Here is a 17,332-nt window from a genome sequence, read left to right on the forward strand (position 1 = left end):
TGTCGGTTGCTGTTTTCCTCTTGAGTATATATGTCAGTGAAGTTGGTTTGGGAGCATTGTATGAGTGGGCGCAATATTCCATGGCCACAAAATGTGGCTGGGTCACATTGGTAATCTGCTCAAGAAGGTAGAGGATTAGTCTTCGCCTAGGATGCTTGAATCCCTGAAATTAATGCAATAACTGCCATCGATTGGGAATCTGAATTGTACCTGACGCGGTGATGAGATGTTTACATTAAAATATCTCATCCATCTTTTGATGGACACTTAGGCTGCTTCCTTACTTGGCTATGGTAAATAGTACTGCAGCGAGAAAGACAGATACCATGTTATTTCACTCGTATGTGGAACCTGAAAGACAAAACAAATGAATAAACGAACAAGAAGCTGAACAGATCTATAAATACAAAGAGTAAACTAATAGTTGCCAGAGGGAAGGGGGCGGGGAGTGGACAAAAGGGACAAGGGGGAGTGGGAGATACAGGCTTCCAGGTATGGAATGAGTAGGTCATAGAAATGAAAGGCTCAGCACAGGGAATAGAGCCAATGATACTGGTGTAGTGTTGTGTGGTGACAATTTGTGACGAGCACGAGATAACGTAGAGAGAAGTCGATGCACTGTGGTGTATACCTGAAACTAATGTAACGCTGTGTGTCAACTATACTCAAATAAAATGATTTTTACAAAACCAGATCTATCCCTCACACATGAGCACGCATGCACACACACGCACACACAGATATCTCATTCAATCCTTGATAAGAATCGTTAGTCTTCTTTTACAAATGTGTAAAATGAAGTTCAAGAAGTTCAGATCATTTGGCCAAAGTCTCACAACTAGGGTCATGAGAGAATAAGTTTAACTGATGTTAGAATCTTTAAGAATTATTTTGCTGCATTTCACCTACTCAAGGAAATTAACAGCCACGATTGCTGTAACACTGTATTTTTTAATGCAATGTTTTACTTGAGATAATGCTAGATATGCATAGTTGTTAAGAGATAGTTGTTGCCCTTACCAATTTCCTGCCATGATAATATAGCAAAACTACAGTAAAATATCACAGCCAGGATATTGATGTTGATGCAGTCAAGATGAAGAACAATTCCATCGCCACAAGGGCCTTTCATGGTGCCTTTTCGTAGCCACACCCCCCTCCCTCCAGCTCCACTGCTCCTTGCTCCTTACCCTTTGGCAACCACTAATCTGTCCTTAATCTATAATTTTGTCATTTCAGGAACATTAGTATCATGTAGTAACTGAGATTTGGGTTTGGCATTTTTCACTCAGACTCAATCTCTGGAGATTCATCCAGGGGTGTGTGTGTGTGCACGCGCATTGTGTGTGTACACATGAGTTTTGTTTTTTGTTTGGCTAAGCTTTTAGAAATAACTGATTTGGAAAGGGAGAAATGAAGAATGACTAATAGCATTACATAATCTTAAAATAAGTATCTTCTAATGGTCTTAACTATCATGATTGTACGTTGGGGCTGATTTATCCTTCTGGAGAAATTGTTTAAGATTATAAAACTCCTTATTTAAACTTTCAAAAGTATTCCCCCCTCCCATATCTTTTTGCAGCCTTCTATTAACTGGGCATTATTTCTTGTACATCATTTTCTAATGTGGATTTGACCAGCTTTGAGAAGTCGCTGTCGTATGCTGTCAGTTGGCCATTACAGCTTTTGGAAGTTGCTTCTGAATTTTTATTCTCTGTTCCTAACTTAGAAGGACTCCATCCTCTTTTTTTTTGACCATGCACATTTTACTAAGTCACCTAATTTTCATAAACATTTTATTTGTCCTACTCTGTCAAAAAAAAAAGTTATCTCTTCTTTCCTTTGATGGCATTTTTCTCCCGGCTGACCTTAAGACTCCATAAAGAAACTGACATATTAAAAATATTCTTTTATCCTTCTTTATTTTGGATTCTTTGAATTTTTATCCAGGGTGGAAAAAAGTATTAGCCATTAATGGGTTGTACCTTATTAGAATATTTATGATAAGCAAAGATGTGAAGATATTTTAAGCATCTAAAAATCCATTCCCCAGGTTACATTTGGTGTTACTCTCTAGGAACAAATCCTTTGAAATTTAAATGTGGATCCATGTCTGCTGAGGCCGTAGCGTTTATGTCTGAAGTAGAATCAGAAGCTGTCCACGAGTTTCCTAAACTGCTTCTCCCTTGGTCGATTGAACAGGGAGAAAAAATGCAAAGACCTTTTTGTGAATTAGAAACATGTTCAAGAACTACAAAAACCTAAAACACCGCCTTCATTGAATTCCGTGGAATGCTCCACTTTTTTTGGTTTTCAGAGTGGTACGCAGCACTTGATTTGTCATTTTTAGAACCTTCTCCCAGTACAGAACTTCCCCGACTTGTTAAAGCCTGAAACTACAGATGTTCACTTGGGTGGCTTCTCCTGCGTGAACATTTCCCTGATTTGTAGTTATTTAATTCTCTATTCCATCGAATACTGTGCTACATTTCCCTGTAGATTTGTACTTTCTTTTCCACATCTCTACCTCCCACATGAACTAATCACAGCATTCACTTTGGTTGCTCGCATTTTTACTGTATCTTGGTTTTATTTCTGTCTGGCTGTTTTAAAGGGATGTTTATTTCCTTTTATTTTCTCAGATAAGGTAAGATACTACCTTATCCAACATCTAGGAAAAAAAAAGCCTAAAAACCTGAAACTACTGTAAAACAAATGGTTTTATTCCTTTCTAATTAGCTTCTCAAGCGTTATTCCTTTGGGTTTGAGTACTTTCTAAAAATTAATGATTGTTATCAAAAGAGAGTTAGCTATTATGACACCAACCCCAAGGACGATGCCTAGCATGTAGTAAATACTCAAGAAATATCCAGCATAGGGAATTTCCTCAAAAAGTTAAAAATAGAACTACTTTATGATCCAGCAATTGCATCACTAGATATTTACCCAAAGAATGCAAAAATATTAATTCAAAGGGATATATTTACCCTAATGGTTAGAGTAGCATTATCTACAATAGCCAAACTGTGGAAACAACCCAAGTGGCCATTGACTGATGAATGGGCCTATTCCATTCCATCAGCCGATGAATGGAATATGCCCATACATATTCCATTGTGTATATATATATAATATGTATATATATGAATATATATGTGGAAAAAATATATATACATTATATATACACACACGCAATGTGTATATGGAATTTGACTCAGCAGTAAAAAAGAATGAAATCTTGCCATTTGCAACAAAATGTATGGAACTAGAGGGTATTATGCGAAGCAAAATAAGTCCTTCAGAGAAAGACAAATACCATATGGTTTCATTCAAATGTGAAATTTAAGAAACAGAACCAGCATAGGAGGAAAAAAGAGAGAGAGAGGCAAATCAAGAAACGAAACTCAACTATAGAGAACAAATTGATGGTTAGCAGATGGGAGGTGAGTGGGCAAAATGGGTGATGGGGAGTAAGGATGGTGATGCACTTGTGATGAGCACAAATGAATAATAGTTAGGGATAAAAAATGTTTACTTAATGTAGGCTACCAAATATGTCATTTGGACCGAAGAATTATTTTCTAATATTATGATTCTTTGCTTAAATTATCTGGACAAATACTTCAATTTTTCAATATATTTTGACTATATAAACATAGAGCCTTGGAGCATTTTCTTTTAACCCAGAGAGACCTAGGGTAAAATGTGGATAGGTTAAACAAATTTAAAGCACTAAACAAGAAATACATTATTCCAGAGAACAATCCTTTTCTGGCTTTTGGTAAATAGTTACTGCTGCTTTTTAAAGGTCGCATTCAGAAACACCCAAGGCAAGTGCTGAGAAATATTTATTGTCAGTCTTTCTTGTACATGCTTGGGCACCACCCGGCACTAAGAAGCTGTAACTTTGTCCTCATGGGTCAACCAGAGCAGATTATTTTTTTAATTTTCTTTTTTTTTTTTTTTTTGAGAAAAAGTTATTATAAAGGGTTGAGATTTTATGGTTTTCTTAAGGATTAGGTATTGCTTTTGTTAAATTTTCATCTCCAGTCTAAGAAAGGAGATACCAACTCATATTCCCTTGTATTCCAGGTGAGGTAGTGAAATGGACAGAGGGTGGGATGTAGCAAATGGTGTGGCCTGGAAAGCACAGTCCCAAGGGAAAGTAGTAGCTGCTTCTTACCTCTGGTCTATTGTATGTAAAACTTCGGGCCAAATATCTCCAGAACTTAACATTGCTTAAGAGAACTTCAGATTTTTAAGAGATACTTTGGATTTCTCCCAGTCTCTAAATGGTGGTAGCTATTTCATGTGTTTTTAAACCCACTGTGACCAAAACAAATGGATTATTTTAATATGCAAAATACAAATGAAACTTAACAATATATTAAATGAAAAATAGAATTGCCAAATATTTCGTTTAGCCTTTTTATCTTTTCGTAAAGTTTAAAGTTACAAAATCTACCTTTCATAAATACATACATATTTAATAAGACTCCAGGAAAAGGAAATCAATGGCTTGATGAACACAAGGGATACAGAATGGTAATTGTACTTGGTGGAGGAAGGAAAAGAATGAATTATTGGATACAGGTTATTATTAAGGTCTTATGATTTAAGTGGGAGACCGATTCCTGAGTGATATTACATTACTAAAAATAACCAATTAAATGAGAACTAAATAAATGAGTGCCACATGCAAACTTACAGGGGAACTATGTAATGAAACAAGGGTCAAATTCTGTGCATATTAAACCTAAATAAAAATATATTAGACTACGCCAAATACATGTACTGTTAGATTTACCAGTGAACCCAGTCCTAGAATCACCAATTTTCAACTCCTGTTCTAAGAGAAGGACCCAGCGAGCAAGATGATTATTATGTAGGTGAGAAGTTGATACATAAGACAAACAGCAATTTAATAGAAGGACCCAAGAAATGTCACAAAGTAATATCTGAACAATTGCCAAATTAATATATAAGCCATTGATACATGAATTAGCAAACTCCCTAATGGCTTGGAAAGATTTGTAAATGAAGTATGAAAACTAAGCCTTTTGATATATAGGTAGCTCGTATATAGGAACTTCACAAGGTCAAATTTTCCAATTGAAAAATAAAGTCACCTGGATAATGAAATAGATCAATATCAATTTAAACTTTCTTTTACTCTATTACAATATCTATAAGTTAAAAAAACTCCCTTGTACTTCAGAAAACTGTTATGAATATGAGAATTAATTCACAAAATAGAGTTTGAACTCCTCGCAGGTAATCATTAAAATAAATGTGGGAGAAGTCAGTATTATGACTATTCTGAACTGATCATTGCAAGTCCTATTTCTCTTTTTTTTTTTTGACCCAATGCCATTTCTGTGATATTTGCTAATATCACTCTGTTCTGCTCACTGTTCAATAGATCCATGACACAGATTAACGGCCCAAGTCAGATGCAGAATGTACTTTATATCTTCAGTTGTATTGAAAAGTCGTTCTAAAATGTCACTCATTACTCCTGCTTCTCTATTAAAATGATGAATTCAAACAGTAGAAGACAAAAGCAAATTGATTTAGAAGTTCTTATTTACAAACCAATAATACCACATTTTTAAGATATGTTAGCCTGTCATGCAAATATGATTTATTCTTTATTTTTGGCCTGTTATTGATGAATCTTGAATATGGCACACTGGTTAGCATATAGTAGGCACTCAATAAATAGTCAGTGAACAAATGAATTAATGGGTTGGCCTTTTTCTCTTTGAATTGATCCTCAAAACAACTTGATACAAATCACAGCATTTGTACGGCTAAACATAAGCATGTAGTTCTGTGTATGATTTTCATAAAGTGTATATAAAAATATGCCTACATGCACATAGTACCCTCTATAATTTCTGCATCTCATTTTCAAGGAATATTAATGTTATTATAGGATAGAAGCATTAGAGAAAGAATATGAGAACCGTCAAAAAAAGAAATAATCTCACCACTCATACAAGATTTTTGGTGTTTACTTTTTATAATCTATACCACAAGTGAGTGCTTTGACATCTTTTTCCTCACTTGGATGCATCACTCCTAAGAGCATTTGCTTATCAACAGTACATAAGCTCCAAAAGACACATTTTCACATGCCACTAGATTAGGATATTAGTTTCAGATACTTTCAAAAAGCTGGTCTTCAAAGAATCAATGCCATACAGTGATTTTGAGCCTCAAATGCTTCTGAAGAAAAAAAATGATAAGGTAAAAGCAATGCAAATAAGAAGGATAGGCTTTATTTTCAAAATGAGACAAAGTTTCATGAGACATACTATTTATTATTCAATTCAAATATATTCTACTGTAGTGTTTATTACTGGAAAGCATCAGTAAAATGTGATTTAAAATGTTGTGGTGGGACAACTTTCTTATCATTCCTGCCTCCCTTATCTAGAGTAAATTTAAATCCCTTTCTATCTCAAGGGCTTTGTAACAATTACTGTTTTAGTGACAGCCACTGGAGATGCCCTGTGTTGTTTCGGATCTGGTAACAAGAATTAATGAGCTTAACATGTACATAGCTAAACAATTGCAGCTAAGGATAACCCTAGCTAGGTTTCTATCCTCCCCTTGCCATTTATCAGCTGTGCAACCTTGGAGTAATCACGAACCACTCTGAGCCTCAATTTTATTATTTAAAATGTGAATACAAAAATAATAAAATAAGAAAATTAAATTATTAAATTAAATTAAATTAAAATAAATAAAATAAAATAAAATAAAATAAAATAAAATAAAATAAAATAATAAATAAAATAAAATGTGAATGCAAAGGACAGTTCTGCCATTGACCTGTTGTATAGATTTAATAAAATGACCTGTACACGTCTTATGTGCCTAATATTTAATAAACATATAATATATACATAACAATAATCCTTAAAATATTTCTGATATCTTGATTAGCACAGTTAGGTTTGTATTATCAGTAGCTGAACGTGCATGAATCCACTTAAATCCTAAAGGCTGAAAATGGGAAGGGTCTGTATCAGCCCCTTTTATAGTCATACTATAAATCATTGGAAATCAGGATTTATAGCATCAGCTCAGAGAGAAGTTAACTACCACCCAGCAGTAGTAGGTGCCACTCTAATAGAGATAATTTATCATTTTGCCAGAAGCTCTCTTCTCCAACTTCATCTCCCCCTCCTTCTCTATTTTTAGATTGAGTGGTACAAATATTAGCTAGGAATATTCAACATATATTAAATGGGACTACTCTTATGTAACAGAAATATATCTCTGCATCATATTTATTGAGACCGAGGCACTGGTTTTAATTTTTCCGTGTTGTGCATGTACAGGCTCTGGTTTTTATGCCACGTGATCCAAACTGCTGTGTTTCCTGGCTGTTTTTACCCACATGGCTTTTAGGGCATTTAAGTTCCTAGAAACACAGCTTGCAGTAACAACCATATGTCATAAACATTAAGGGGGAGACTTTATGTAACTCATTAAAATACCAATCTACAAATATCAACATAAAGCCCCTAGTAATATGACTGAAGTTGTAAAAATGATCTCTTCTCTCATTTTGCATAATCTTCCATTTTAAAATAGCATATAAACAATTCCAAAACTCCCAGGAGTACTCTAAATATTGTAAAGTGGATGCTTCATACCAGTTTAGCTGATGCCTCACTCAATGAGGCTTTCAGTATCAACTAGACCAAGTCACACAAATAATTAATCTGTCAAAAACAAAGCAAAACAAAGCAAAACACACCACAAAAAAAAAAAAAAAAAAAAAACATGACTCCGTTCTTTTGAAATCTGTTTCCTCTTAAATTACAAATTCGGGAAACATGATTTTGCTCACATAGCCTCTAGTTGTGTTTGTCAAATTTGTGTTACGCCGTGTACTTTCCACGCACTTCTGTGTAACCTGCGAAGTGCTGTTATCATTGTCCACCTGAGCAGAGGTACCCTGCCAATGCATCTGTCTCCCTGTGGCCCATTTTTACCCCAGCTGGAAGGTTCCCCACAAATCTTTTAAGTCTCCCCCTCTCACACCATAAGGACTCCTGAGCCCTGATCGTCTCTGGCTCTCCAGAGTCCTTGGTCTCAGAACCATTTTACAAAATAGGAAGCATCATTATTCTCCTTTACAAGGCAAGGAAATTGAGGTTCAGAGTAATTCACTCAATATTATAAAGCCAACAACAACAACAAAAAAAAGCAAAAGTTGAACCAGAACCTCGGTTTTCCAAACCTTGATGGGAACATCCATGCTGCCTGGTTAGCAAAGGACTATTGACCACGCTGACATTTAGAGTGTTCCCAAGATTGTGGAGTCTCCTATGATTTGGGTTTTGCTTATTTGCAGATTAAATGCCAAAGTCAACCGAGTATGAAGTAGAGGAGTACCTGGAGTTAGATTTGGGTTCAAATCCTATAATGCTGTTTGCTAGTTCTGGGACCACGGAGAGTGATTTAATCACCAGAATTTACTCAGTTTGCCAATCGAAAGATCAAATGAGATCACTAAAGTACTTAGTTAAGCACAAAGACTGACATTTAAGCTCCATAAGTGATAGCCATTATTTTGTAAAAATTAAAGCACATGGGAAAATAGGTTTAGCTATCAGGCATTGCTTGGGCTCCAATCCTGGTTCTTCATGTCTCTAATGGCTGCCTGACCTTGAGCAAATCTTACTTTCTGGATATTGTTTTCCTCATCTGTTAAACAGATATACGAAACCATATTACAGGATCCAAATAAAGATAAATGATTCACGGAGAAGTCCTTGAAGCCAGCGAGCCCAGAGGTCATGGAGATAACTTTTGAATCTCTGATCCAAGAAATGAAAGGTATGAGAGTCTAGGACTAGGTGATAAGGGAAAGGGTAGCAGGATTAACTTGAACACTGGACAGAAATAAAGGAAGCCTGGGGCTATTCCTATGTCCCAGATGACATAATGAAAAAGTCATAGCCCTAGATTTAGAAGATTGGACGGATAATTTCTCCTCTACCACTAATTTGCTGTGTTGTCCTGAAGATGTCACTTCAGTTCTTCGATCTTCAAAGCCCCCTCTGCTCAGTGAAGCTGTGGAACTGAATGACGTGAGACCATGGTCATCTCCAGCGCTAAGGTTCTCTGTGTCGATTCATTAGACAACAGCATCATTCATACAGTATATTCCACTAATTACTTAATATTCCACTTGATGCTTTGGGGTGAGGGAATGAAATGTTTCCATAGAGAATTCTGTATGTGCCATTTATCTTCTGAAATTTTACAGTGAAAACCTCTGGGGAATATTAAACCTCTAGGAAGTCCAATAAAAAGGAAAATCCTTAACCCCTCAATTTTCAAACTTAATAGCCTCCATGGAACCTGTATATTCACTTTTATAAATGCTATGGGCTTTGGACAATTCAAAGGTTTAGACAAAAGTAAGAGATTTTTATCATCACCATCCTCATCACCACTGTTACCACCGACCGCCACCATCATCATCATCAAAACTCAACATTACTACCATCGTACATTTATGAAAACTAGCTCCATAGAGTGCACAATGAATTGAGACATGTAATATTCTGGGAATACATGAGCAAAAATAGAATTTGGAAACTGTAGACTCACATACCAGAAAGCTAAATGTTGATTTTTGGATTTCAATTTAAACTTGGTGCAAGTGTAGAATTCAAATATTCTTGGATAATGGCAATTGAAATAGAAGGCAGGTGAGCCATAATCCAGTCAAATTTCATTTTAGTCATGAATGACTGTCACTTATAATATTTTCTCATTTCTTCAAAAAATTAACAAAATTATATATACAAAGTGATTTCTATTCCATAGAAGGGGAAAGTGTAAGCTGCCATTGACAACTTTATAATTTAATAATACACAATGCTTGAAGCACTTTAATATCCCTTATTTTATTTAATATTTGTAAAAATCATATGAAAATAAGCTTGGCAGATATTATTTTATACATTTTATGGACAAGCAAACTAAGGATGAAAGAAGTTAAGTCACTTCTTTAAGGACATAGATAATTTTGAATTTTTAATGATCATTAATTTTTAGACTTGATGTCCTATTTTGTTGTGCTGCCATTCTCTTCAATTACATCTATAATAGGCATTTATCAAAAAACTGGTTCATGTGAAAGAATGAAGATTTCAAATGACAGTAGATCAATGTTTCTCAAGTCTTTTATATCATAGCACACAAGGAAAATCACTAGGACAAATGAACCAGCCTGCTTCTGTCTGGTGAGGAATGGCCACGAGGGCTGCAGGAGGTCAATATCTAATATACCTGCAATCTCTTTGCAACACACTATCGCACTGCAGCCCACCAGCTTGGAAGCTCTGAAACCCCTACAAAAGATGTGATTGATTTAACCAAAGATTAGAAGGAAACTCTATTACTTTCATTTCCATAGATTATTTTATTTTATGAGACATTACAAATGCCCTTTATTTAACATATAATCTTAACACATACTCAAGTCCAACACTCTCTTTCAGGAACTGATTCTAATCTGGCTTCAAAGGGAACAAAGAAATCCTTTATGCAGGGAATGAATAAATTTGTTTCGCAAGGAATGTTTTCCTTTTTTTTCCCCCTTTCTCTTTCTCTGATAATTAAGGTCGTGCCATTAATAATTATTTATTTTTTTTGCTGATTTTTCATCTACTTTTGAAACTGCTAATTTTCTTCTTTTAACTTACTTTAATTTTTAAAATTCGCAAATGGCCATTTACCACTGTTTGGCAATTTTTTTCGGGCAAAGAGAACTGCATTTTCTCTAAATTCCTCTCAGATTCTAATCACTTTTTTCTTAGTATCATACTTATTTGTACACATGTCACTTACTTTCCTAGAGGAAGCATCTGGGCCTGTTTCAGCCGTAGAGCCCTCAGAGAGCTTACTATAGTACCTTTCACATTGCATCCGAGCTTCACGACCAAACCCATCCATTTTCTTAACACTTATAATTGGACACTGACTATGAACCCTGCTGTATGCAGGCTCTGGGAATTGAAAAATATATAAAGATGTGTTTTAAAGTGTATATGATTTAGTGATAAGATTAAGGTTATATAATAATTTCAATGCATTGAAGAGTTCTAAGGTTCAAGTCTTTAAAAGTATAATTTATTCACTTGTGGTGGAGAAGGAGCTAAGTCAGGAAACATTTCATGAAGGAGTAAAACTCCGAACTTATTCCTGAAGGATTTTTAGATGTTGAACAAGCACATGGGAGTGGGATGGGGAGTAGAAAGAAGGATGTTTCTCGTGTCCGCCTGCCCATGTGATCTAAAAGAAAGAAAAGATCTCTAAGCATTTGGAAAGTTCTGGAAAGAACTTACATACATGTGGAATGCAAAGTGAGGTACTGGGGGTCTTTTGTTCCATACCAAAAGCAACGCTGTGGGTTTTCCCACTCACACCCCTGGCTTGTATAAGGTACATAGTTGGATGTGAGCAATGCCTGATGCGTTCCAAAATCTACAGTAAATAACCCTATGCATTCTCAATCGTCTTCTCTATAATCTTTTAAAAGACAATAATAATTGATATTCCATCTCTAGGTAAGGCAAAGGACATGGGAAAAGACAATAACTGGAATACGTTGTTTTCCTCATGCTTAAAATATGTATGATTCAATTAAAATAAAATTATTACAAAAGTAATGCATGCCAGTTACTGAAATCTCAAATAACACAAAGGTTCTTAGGGTAAAACTGAATGCCTTCCTTCACCCACACAACTCATAACCCCATGGTTCATCTTCAGCCGACACCATTGCGTGTTTTGTATGTCATTTCTATGTCTTTCTAAATGCACATGTTTCTCAGCATTATAGTCATTCTAGAACGTGCTTTCTTCAGTTCGTTTCCCTGCAGCAGTACACATGGGTCTAACCTCACTGTAGTTAACCACTTCGTAGTACTATATGGCTTGGATTTATTATAATTTCTTTTTCAATCCTCTTTGCCTTAACATTTTGTGCAAATCCATTAAATTAGACAATATTCTAATTTCGCATGGATCTGGGAAAGATTTGTCAGGTGCCTAATTTTTCTGTGGATTTGCATTAGGATCCTCTGTTCTATACCACATGCTCTTGCTCGGGGCTCTAAGACTGCTTCAGAACAAGAATTTCTTCTTAGAGAGATTACAAGATTACTACATGACTTACTTAGAAGCCAATCCTCAGGTGGTAGCAAGCTCTTTGTGACTTTGAAAGTGCTCTGGGAATATTTGCCAAGGACTCACCGTTCTAGGATTTATTTATCTAAATTAGAACTTCCCCAACTGTGTCCTGTGGAGTACTGATACATCTCAACAAGTGCTCAATCAAAAAGAATTCCTTGTCATATGATGTAAGTAGCACCCCAGTTTCCCTTGGACATTCGTGGAGCACCAACTTATAATAAAAGTCAGGAAGTTCCTGTAATAAAGAAACTTATTTATCTCTGTTTAATCTAGTTTTTCTTAGTGTGAATCCTAAACCTTTTAAAAAATAATAGCTCTATCTCATGAAATACTGTAGCCATAGTTCGAGAACCACTGGTTCAGATGCCTAGATATTTCATGGAATGTCCATTAACATTAAAAGTAACAAACGTTGAGAAACTAGATTCCAAATAACACAAAATAGAGCTAGGAATAGCATTAAAGGTAAGTATGTGGTTGTGAGGATGAAATGAAATGATGATATGAAGCACCAGGACATCAAGTGTACAGGCCAGTGTTCAAAAACTGCTGTCTTATGATTATTAGTTCTACCTACCTAGTCATCTCATTGAATCACTTATTAATTTGACTCTCTAGAGAATAACCAGTGACCCATTTTAGCTTCTTTAGGAATTTAAACTTTATCCTGTGGTATTGAATAATAATTGGTGATTTTTTTTTTTTAAGATTTATTTCTTTATTTGAAAGAGAGAGAGGGAGTATGAGTAGGGGGAGGGGCAGAAGGAGAGAATTCAAGCCAATTCCCTGTGGAGCCCAGCATGGGCCTGAGCCAAAACCAAGACTTGGAAGATCAACCTACGGAGCCACCCAGTTACCCCAATAATGAGAGATTTTAAAGCAGGATATGACATGGTCGTGTTTCAGTTTTAAAAAAGATCTCTTCCTCCCTTTCTCTCTCTCCCCATCTCCTCCCTCCTCCAGAGTGGAGGTGGAATTGATAGAGGAAATTTAAACCCCCACGAGGTAGAGTTTTAAACCTCAAAATATCAAGCTTCTTGACCAAGGCACCACACTTTAAAAGTGCTAGACCAAGACTAGAACGCAGATCTACTTAACTCTGAATCCAGGCTTCACTTCATACCACTAGGCTGCCCAAGTTCCCGGCTTTGGGTAAGATAGGGCCCCGCAGTCGTTAGTCGGCCTGCAACGTGTCTGACTCTGACCTGCAATGTATCTGAATCTTCAGAGCAACAGGCCTTGTTATGTTAGCTTTTCCCTTGAGTAATCTAAATAGTCTGAAGCTTTCAAATTCCTGTAACTTATGCACTAGGAAGTGCCTCAGAGCCACAGAAATTCAAGTGCAATTTGAATGATACCTTTAGAGTCAACTGGGTAGCCTTGCATGTGCCCTCCAGTTGGTAACACATCGAGGGTTCAGGCCAAGCACATATGCTCATTATTTTTGCTGTTTGGGAGCAGAGACTAGTGACAGCATTTGAAAGAGCAAAAGCAGTGAGTTCCGCCTGAGAGCCACTTGACCTTTTCAACTCTACTTGGCCTCCCCTCTGTCCATAGGTCCTGAGTGGAATGAGTGTGCCTGAGAGTGCTATTGTCTACAGCAGCATTTTATTTTGAGATCACTGACCAGACACACTTTCACCCAACAAGGTGACCTGTGCTTTGTGTGAAAATGCTGTGTGCACAGCACAGGGCAGCACGGCCACATTGATCCACATTTGTATTCCAGACAAGCTGGCAAGTGTATAAAATTAATGCAATCAGCGATTGGGGCTTGAGCTTCAAGTAGCCCTAGAAATTAGTTCTAAGGTAGACTTTCAGCACAGTAAAAGAAGAAGAAGGAAGAAAAACAACAAAACAAAACAAAACAGGAAGAAAGCTTTGTTCCTTAGCTAGGGGGATGAAATTTAGTTCTGAATAGATTCATTTCTGGATGCTCAATCTCCAGTTCTCACCACTGAATTTTTCATCAAATATAAACAACTCCTACACCTCCAAGATCTCACACAATGAGAATTATACACCCATATATTAAAGCACCCATCATCTAAGGTACATAGGATTTTATGGGGACAAAATCATAAACTAGAATATACTACCTGAACATATGTTTCTAATTTCTTTCCTTTGAAGAGCTGGACCTACATGTGCATATAAATATGAAAAACCAAACTCACTATTCTTGCACTTGTCATTTTCTTCTTTAAATCAAGCAGACTTTCCTGCTTCTAATTTATACTCACACTCTCCTCCGTCTATTCTTTTACCCTATTTTATATAGGATTTTCCCATCTTTTGTAAGTAAAGACTTCTCTTTCCCCTCTTTGAAATCACTTCACCTCTGGGCCAGCTCTTGATCATGCTGCCTTGGAACATCCTGTGGAATTAAGAAAATAGATGAAAAGAAAAGTGAGTAAACATATTTCCCAAGCCTAGTGATATTGCCCATTTTCAATCTCCGTAAAAACACTAAGTTATTTAATATCACCTGCAACTAATTATTTTTCCTCTTTCAGGAGGTAACCTCCTTAAGAGTAAAATTTTTCACTTAAAGTTTTAACCCATTTTGAAAACTGGCTTTCTGCATGTTCTATAAGAGCTTGAGCATGAAGGTTTAATAACCATAACATAAAAATAGCAGGGTCATACAAAGGAAATGTAACCTTGCTGCGTTCTTTCTTGCTTTAGCTGAAAGAAGGCTTGTGCCCTCTGTTAGCTAAAAATCCACCAGGATCCCTTAGTCTTTTATTATCTTCTACCTAGAGGGGAAGATTATTTTTTTCCATCTCTCTGATGACATTTTCAAAATAATTCTTGTTCTTTAATAACCTCTTCAGGGAGAAGGGAAGAATGCAATTTACGACATCCTCGTGATTATCATGTGGCAAATTTGCCCTTCAGATTTAACAATGACATTGTTTTTAAGCCAAAACCTAGAACTAGATCTCCAAAAGCAAAGATCACTTGCTCTGGCTTTGCCCTCACGTGGAAAATCGTTCCTAGCCTTGCTTATTTTATGGTTTTTAAATAACAGAAGATTTCTCTCTCTCTCTCTCTCTTTCTTTTTTTAATAGCTGGGTCTGTCATGCCTGCATACACTGGTAGCTTTTGTATTAAAGACGTATAAAGAAAATTTGTTTTAGCACCATGTTATTTAAAGACAAAGAAATAAATAGATAAATAAACACAAATAAATACCTCATCCTTCAAAAGTGATAAGGAGAAGGCTTTTCAAGATAGTAAGCATACATGGTTGACCCTTGAACACAGGAGTTTGAACTGAATCGCTCAAATTATACAAGGATTTTTTTTCCTTAGAAATACAGTACTGTAAATGTATTTTCTTTTCCTTATGATTTTCTTAATAATATTTTCTTTTCTCTAGTTTACTTTATTGTAAGAGTACAGTATAAATATATACACAAATTATGTTAAGTGACTGTTTATGTGATCAGGCTTCTGGTCAGCAGTAGGCTTCTGGTCAACTGTATTAGAAATTTAAGTTTGGTGGGGAGTCAAAAGTCATAGGTGGATTTTTGGCACCCTAACCCCCATGTTGTTTAAAGATCAACTGTATTCAAACAATCACTAATATTCGAGCACAATTTGAAAACACTAAGGATGAGAACATCAAATGCTACTGGTTACGCATTTAAGTAGTGGGGAAATGGAACTACAGACAATTTACCTTAAGGTAAATTCACCTAACATGAGGCTCTTTAGTGTAGATTCCAACTGTAAGGGAAAATTCTTTTTCTCTTCTATTCTCAGTGTTTGTGATAACAGATATGTAGAGATTTTCCCACACCAAGCAGTTCTTTGATTTTCAGCTGACAACGACGGGGTATCCTACTAATTTACCTCAATTCTGATACTGTCTACCTGGAGATAGTATCAGATCCTACTGGTTAGATCAGTCCCTTAAGACTGCTCCCACTGAAGGTGCCAATCACCAGTTCACTTTCTCACCCATACTTTGACCAACCAGCTATAAATCGGGATTTCACAATCGCCTCCTCGGGTTTGATAATTTGCTAGAATGGCTGATGGAACTCAGGGAAATATTTCATAATTGATTGTAAAAGGATACGACTCAGAACCAGCTAGATGGAAGAGACACATAGGACAAGGTTTAAAGAAAGAGGCATGGAGCTTCCCTGCCCTCTCTGAGTGCACCACTCTCACCACTGCCATGACCCAGAAGCTCATCAAATCCCGTAGTTCAGTACTTTTATAGAGCTTAATCTCCAGCTTCTTCTGCCCCCAATTCCTTCCCAAAAGTTGGTGGGTGATCTGAGAATTCTACTTTCTAAACACCTCGTCTTTCTGGTGATCAACCCCATCCTAAGTCACTTCATTGGTATAAACTCAGATGTGTTTAAAAGGGGCTCCTTATAAATAACAAAAGACACTTCTATCACTCAGGAAAGTCCAAAGATTCTGAGAGCTCTGTCCCATGAACCATGTACAAAGACCAAGTATATTTCTTATACCGTGGCATCTCATCAGGATTCACAATGGAGAATCACAAAGTAAAGAGAACTATTTGCAGGCAGGTTTTGGAAGTGAAAACCAATAATAAAAGGCAGAAAAAAAATAATTGTCACCTGAGTAGAAAGAGCAGTGATATTTGTTGCTCTGAATTATAGGAGAAATAGGTGAATTATAGGTGATAGACAGCTGGGAGTCTATATAGTCAATATAATACGGTAGTCAAAGATTTCTGCCTGTGAGTCATCAATGCTGAGATTGTGGTCAACCAGCTGTTTTCTTTGTTTGCTACCATTTGTTGAACATAAAAAAAAATCCATCAACAAATATTTATTGACTATCTATTTTGTACAAGGCACTGTACTAGAGAGTGGGGATAAACTGGCACTGGTGAATAAAACCACATAGTTTTTGTTCTATGAAGCAATATTCAGGAGAAAGTGGAAAAGAAACAAGTATATTATACATTATATATTATGTATAGTATGTAATATATCATGAATATTGTAGGAAGTAGAAACAGAGTTCTTGTGAAAGCATGTAAAAAAAATACAGATCAAGTTTAGTCTGGAAGTTACTCTGAGAAAGTTTAAACTAAAATTTACAG

The 17,332-nt window shown here is 36.1% G+C and overlaps 1 protein-coding gene across 9 annotated transcripts in view; it reads left to right on the plus strand.

The window, feature by feature from the left end:
- NLGN1 (neuroligin 1) overlaps nt 1-17,332 on the plus strand; it is an 817,938-nt gene that overhangs the window by 658,216 nt on the left and 142,390 nt on the right. The window lies entirely within an intron of this gene.

This window comes from Canis lupus, chromosome 34 (assembly GCF_003254725.2).
Source record: "Canis lupus dingo isolate Sandy chromosome 34, ASM325472v2, whole genome shotgun sequence".
Taxonomy (NCBI): domain Eukaryota; kingdom Metazoa; phylum Chordata; class Mammalia; order Carnivora; family Canidae; genus Canis; species Canis lupus.